Raw genomic sequence first — 6,929 nt, 5'->3', positions numbered from 1 at the left:
AAAGAGTGGTTGGGAAGTTTAGACTAAGAGTGGGCCTAGGAAGAGGCCTGATGACAAAGTAGTCAGTATATGCCACATGGGAATTCCCCATGTGTAAATCAAGCTGAGGGCTGACTTTTGGTAGGAGGATTTTCCACATCTATTCCCAAACTTCCACAAGGTTTCTTTCATTTGTGTTTTGATATACTTGGAGGTCTCTACCGTCATGTATTTTCTGTCATACTGAGAAAGCTGGCTATTGGACAACAAATTTATTAAATTCTAAATTTCCTTCACTGTGTGATTTCTGTGATTTTCAACGAGGTTTCATTTCTGGCAGAAAATTTGCGTATTTTTATGACTTTCTTCACAGTGTGAGTTTGCTTTGAGTGCATACATAATATTCCCCACAGTCATTACCTTCATAGGCTTTCCTGCAAGATTCTCTGATATCCAATGAAAAATTGCTCATATACATTTCAAGGGTTTCTCTTCTGTGTAAGTTCTCTGATACTTCGTGAGTGTTGATTTCTTGCAGAGGATCTTTCTGTGTACATTAGCATTCATATGGCTGCTCTTGTGTGCAAGTTATTCAATCTTTTCTAAGCTCTGATTCCTGGTTGAACTCTTTCCTACTTTCATTACACTCAGAGTTTCTCTCTTATGTGTATTCTCTGACATATTTTGAGGTTTGATTTCTGACTGAAAATTTTCCCACATTTATGTTTAATCCCCTACGTGAGTCCTGTTATGTTCTGTAAAGCATGACTTTTGACTGAAAGTTTGCCCACCTTCATTACATCCATAAGGTTTCTTCCCTGTGTGAGTTTTCTGATGACTTCTTAACACTTGATGTCATGCTGAAATTTTCCCCACATTCATTATATTGGTAGGGTTTCTCTCCTGTGTGAATTATCTGATGGACTCTGAGGTGTGATTTCTGGTTAAAAAAAAATTCTTCCCCTATATTCATCACTTTCATAAGGTTTTTACCTTGTGTGTATTCTATGATGGACTCAGAGGTGTGATTTCTGGCTGAAAAATTTCCAACAGCCATCACATTTATAGGGTTTTGTTCCGTTGTGAATTTTGTGTTTTCTTAGGCCTGACCTCAGGTTGGGAATTTTCCCCTGTGTGAATTCTCTGATGTTCATTGAGGTATAACTTACAGCTGAAACATTTCTCCAAGCTGTCACATTTATAGGGTTTTTCCTGTGTGTGTGTTCTGGTGTATTATTGGCCTGACTTCACACTGAAACTTTTCTCACACTCTTTATATTCATAGGGTTTCTCCCCTGTGTGAGTTCTCGGATGTTGTATGAGGGTTGGCTTATCACCAAAAATTTTCCCACATTCATCACATTTATAGGGTTTATCTCCTGTGTGAATTCTCTGATATACTAAGAAGCTTGGCTTTTCACCAACAGGTTTCCCACATTTGTCACATTTATAGAGTTTCTTCCCTTTGTGAGTTTTCTGATGGGTTCTGAGGTTTGACTTAAAGCTGAAAAATTTCCCACATTCATTAAGTTCATAGGATCTTTCACCACTGTGTTATCTGATGTACTGTAAAGTGTGTTTTGTTGGTGAAAGTTTTCTCATATATGTTACACTCATAGGGTTTCTCTCCTGTGTGAATTCTCTGATGTACTACTAGGACTGTCTTCAATCTGAAAGCTTTCCCACACTGAATACATTCACAGAGTTTCTCCTTTGTGTGTGTTCCCTGATGTTTTCTTAGACCTTATTTAAGGCTGAAAGCTTTGCCACATTCAGAACACTCATAGGGTTTCTCCCCTGTGGAAGTCCTATGGTGGTTTCTGAGAACTGATTTTTACCTATAAGTTTTTCCACATTCATCACATTTATAGGGTTTTCCCCTTGTGTGAGTTCTCAGATGTAGTATGGCGGTTAACTTAGTGCCAAAAGTTTTTCCACATTCATCATATTTACAGAGTTTCTTCCCTGTGTGATTTCTCTGATGGTCTTTGAGGTATGATTTATGGCTGAAAAATGTCACTGAACAATTTATGTAGTAATTGTTAAATGGGAAACTAATTTGCTGTGTAAACTCACTGAAAACACAATAAAATACTATTTTAAAAAATCGGAGAAGCCTAACAATATAAAGAAGAACATGGCATCAGGATTTGAGGAAGATTCACTAACAACCTGCAATATGCAGATGACACAACCTTGTCTGACAAAAATGAAGACAACTTGAAGCACTAAGTGATGAAGGTCAAAGACCACAGCCATCAGCATAGATTACACCTGAATGTAAAGACACAACTGGACTGTTAAACAACATCATGATAAATGAAGAAAAAATGGAAGCTGGCAAGGATTTCATTCTACTTGGAAAAACAATCAATGTTCATGGAAGCAGTGGTCAAAAAACCAAATGAGTACTACACTGGGCAATCTGCTTCAAAAGACTTCTTTAGCTGCTAAAAAGAAAAGGTATCATTTTGATGACTAAGGTGTGCCTCACCTAAGTCATGGTCTTTTCAATTGCCTCATACACGCAAAAGATGGACAATGAAAACAGAAGACATATGAATTGATGCATTTGAACTGTGGTGTTCACAAAGAATACTGAATATACCATGGTATATTTAGGAGAATGAACTAATCAGTCTTAGACAAAATACAACCAGAATGCTCCTTAGAAGTGAGGATGGTGAGACTTTGCCTTGCTTACTTTAGACATGTTATGAGGGAAGATAAGTCACTAGAAAAGGGTATCATGTTTGGTAAGGTCAAGGGTAGGTGAAAATGAAAACACTCAATAAGATGGATTGACACAATAGCCTCAACAGTGGGCTCAAACATTTCAAAGATCACGGAGATGGTGCATGATGGGGCAGCATTTCCTTCTGTTATACATAAGGTCACCATGAGCTGGAGCTGACCCGATGGCAACAACTACAACAACAACAACAATAATAATAACAACAGAAGGAAAATATTACTGAACTTGAAAACACAGCAATAAATACTATTAAAAAGAAAACAGAAAATAAAAACTAGGAAATGCTATACAGAGCATCAGTGCCCTGTGGAACAATATCAAGCAATCTAACTTATGCAGAATTTGAGCTCCAGGAGAAAAGGAGGTAGTGGGGGCACAGAAGAAATCATGTGAAGAAATAATAGTCAAAATGTGGGAATGTTGATGAAGTCTATAAACCTAAAGATACATATGAAGTGAATCTCAAAAAGAAAAAAACACTAAAACAACAATAAATAAATAAAAAGTACATTATAATCAAATTGCTGAAAACCAGTAATAAAGAGAAAATCTTAAGGGACCAGGGGACACACACACACACACACAGAGATTTATTATGCACAGAGGAACAAACATAGGAATGAAATCTGAATTCTTGTCAAAAACTATGCAAACCAGAAGACGAGGGAGCAACATATTTAAACCATTGAAAGAAAAAAATGTAACCTAAAATTCTGTATGAAAGAAAATTAAGGCATTTTCAGGGAAAGGCTGACTTGTAATACATGAAAAGCTAAAGGAAAGTCTTCAGACAGAAGAAAAATGAAATCACTTATAGAGAACTACACAAAGGTTTAAGAGCATTATAAATGGTAATAAGTGATAAATATACATTTTCTCACCTAAATCATGTAAAAAAAAAATTGGTTGTTTAAAGAAAACAGTAACGATGTATTATGAGGTTTATAATATTTACAGAAATAAAATATATGACAACAATGGCACAGAAGATGTAAGACAGAAAATGAACTGTACAGTGGAAACGTTCTCAAAATGTTGCTGTTGTTGTTAGGTGCCGTCGTGTGGGTTCTGACTCACAGCGACCCTGTGCACAATGGAACGAAGCACTGCCCCAGCGTGAGCCATCCTCACAGTCGTTGCTATGTTTGAGCCCACTGTTGCAGCCACCATGTTAATCCATCTTGTCGAGGGTCTTCCTCTTTTTGGCTGACCCTCTACTTCACCCAGCATGATATCCTTCTCTAGGGACTGGTTCCTTCTGACAATATGTCCAAAGTACATGAGATGAGGTCTTGCCATCCTCGGTTCCAAGGAGCACTCTGGCTGTACTTCCAAGACAGACTTGTTTGTTCTTCTGGACAGTCCATGGTATATTCAATATTCTTTGCCAACACCATAATTCAGAGGCATCAATTTTTCGGTGTTCCTTATTCACTGTCCAGCTTTTGTGTGCTTAAGAAGTGAATGAAAATATCATGGCTTGGGTTTTGTGATAAGAGAAAGATATATATCATGCTGTAAGAGTCCCTTAAAATTGTTATGAAGTGTCTAGTCTGAATAAGAGAAGCTAAAGTGGGGTCCGGTCTTGGAATTCACTCTTGTAGAAAACCTATAGAACCAGAAAACTAAGATCGTTAGAGCAGTTCTCTCTGCTATCTTTATATCTAAGACAATGTGTTTTTTCCTTGTAACAAAGCCAAGAAGCTTTTATGTAACATCTACATTTTTAGAAAGAATGCCTCCCAATTACCCTGTGACCACTCTGTGAACTCTTCACGGTAACTAAGTGGCAACTAATCAACAATGCACCCACATTACTAATCAGTAGCTATCTTACTTCACCAAACACCAATCAGAATTTTGTTAACTGGTTGCCAAAGGAGCCTTAATACAAGCATCTCATGTCTACAGTTTATTCCCAGGAAACCTTAAAATAAAATTGAAAGCTACCAATCAATGTAATGTTAGTAAGTAGGTAATTACTCAACAAAAGCTGTGTAACCAATCATTATTAAGGTCCCACTTTGTTATCCCGCCTTTGACAAAGATGTATCTTTACTTCCTTCTGTAAGATTAGAAACTCCCTGATTGTGATTCAGTGGATTCGGCCAATCTCTGGTGCCTGGTGCACACTAACAGGTCCCCTCATTGCAATGATTGTCTTTGTCTCGGCTTTATAAAAATATCTTTTGATTAAATTTGTGTCAGTGATCTTTTTCTCCCATGCTAATTATAAACCCTATAGCAAACACGTACACAAAAAAAGAGATATAGTTAATAAGTCAATAATATAGATAAAAGCATAATTCTCATCACAAGGTAGCATGGTGAGAGAAAAAAAAACAGTAAGAGGTAAAAATGGAAAGCAAACAACAATATGGTAGCTTTAAATCCAACCCTTTTGATAAAGCTGTTGTGGTTGCTAGGTGCCATCAAATCAATTCCAACTCATAGCACCTGGAATCAGCTTGAAGGAACCTAACAGAATGAAAAGAAACAACTGAATGAAACACTGCCTGGTCCTGTGCCATCCTCATGATCATTGCTGTGTTTGAGCCCATTATTGCAGCCACTGTGTCAACCCATCTCATTGAGGGTCTTTCTCTTTTTTGCTGACTCTCTACCTTACCAAGCATGATGTCTTTTTCCAGGGACTGGTCTCTCCTGACAACATGTCCAAAGTAAGTGAGATGAAGTCTCGCCATCCTTACTTCCAAGAAGCACTCTGGCTGTACTCCTTCCAAGATGGACTTGTTTGTACTTCTGGCAGTCCATGTTATATTCAATATTCTTCACCAACACCATAATTCAAAGGTATCAGTTCTTCTTCAGTCTTCCTTACTCATTGTCCAGATTTTGCATGCATATGAAGTGATTGAAAACACCATAGCTTGGGACATTTAGGATCACAGATCTCGCTCTTTTGAAATATCAGATAAAACAAAGCCCGTCAGTGCAAGAGGATCCTGAAGCTTCAGAGTGACCCAAGGAAGCTGAAGAGACACTAAATACCTCAGAATACATTTGCCACATGGTGAGATTCCATCTACATTCACTTTGAATTTTATCCCTGGGGATCTGTGGATAAGACAGTCTGCTTAGTGCTGTGACAGCTGGTTTTAAGGCAGGTGCAATACTACAAAGGATCTGAGACTGGGAGTAAAACACACTTGCCTTTAAATACAAGCTCCATCACCAGCTAGCTTGTGCCTTGAGCGTATCATTTCACTAACTTAAAATTCAGTTTTTACAAAATGATACTAAAGAGGCGCACCAGCCCAGGGGCAAGGACCAGAAGACAGGAGGGGTCAGGAAAGCTGGTAATAGTGAACCCAAAGTGGAGAAGGAGTGTTGACATGTTTCGTGGGGTTGGTAAACAATGTCATAAAACAATATGTGTACTAATTGTTTAATGAGAAGCTAGTTTGTTCTGTAAACCTTCATCTAAATCATAATAATAATATCTAGTTTTTAAAATAATGCATTATTTTTTTAAAAGCAGATGATTATACCAATCTCATGGGATGGTTGTGAGATTTACTAGGACACCCAAAAAAAGGAACAAAGTGTCTCCTGGGAGTAATCACTTGTTCTTACTGATGACACCTGGATACATGCTTTACAGGTAACATCTAACGCTCAGAACGCCACGTGGCAGTCATTATTAATATGCTCACTTTCAGATAAGAAGCCTGATTCAAGTGTACTTAAATGGTCCCTGACTACAGGTGACCGATATGGACTTTACCAGGGTCCTTCTAGTCTCAGCCCCTTGCTTTCTGGCAAGTTCAAGGTCCACGATATGAACGTGCATTCTGCTCCAGCTGTTGGCGTGGGTTTTTTTCCGCTTGGGCTGCAGGGTGGGCCAGGGACATGGTCCCCTCACACCAGGGCCGTATCAAGCATCTCCTGACCAGGACTCAGTCCACCTGTGGCCTGGGAGCCCGTGAGGCCTTGGGTCTCTCCAACGGCCTTCTGCAGCGCTGGAGGTCCGTCCTGAGGGTTCCTGGGGCTTCCCGCTGTAGCCCCCTTGGGCAAAAGCCAACCCATACCAGATGGTCTCAAGACGTGTGGATCCCATGTACCACTGCGCTCTTACCCCAAGTCTGCATCATCTACTCCCATGTAGACCCTGAAGCTCCTTGAACCATCCTCACCACACAGCTGAGAAACACCAAGGACAGCAGGCGGTGCA

This window comes from Loxodonta africana, chromosome 9 (assembly GCF_030014295.1).
Source record: "Loxodonta africana isolate mLoxAfr1 chromosome 9, mLoxAfr1.hap2, whole genome shotgun sequence".
Classification (NCBI taxonomy): Eukaryota; Metazoa; Chordata; class Mammalia; order Proboscidea; family Elephantidae; genus Loxodonta; species Loxodonta africana.
The sequence above is the reverse complement of the archived record's forward strand: the minus strand, read 5'-3'. Positions refer to the sequence as shown.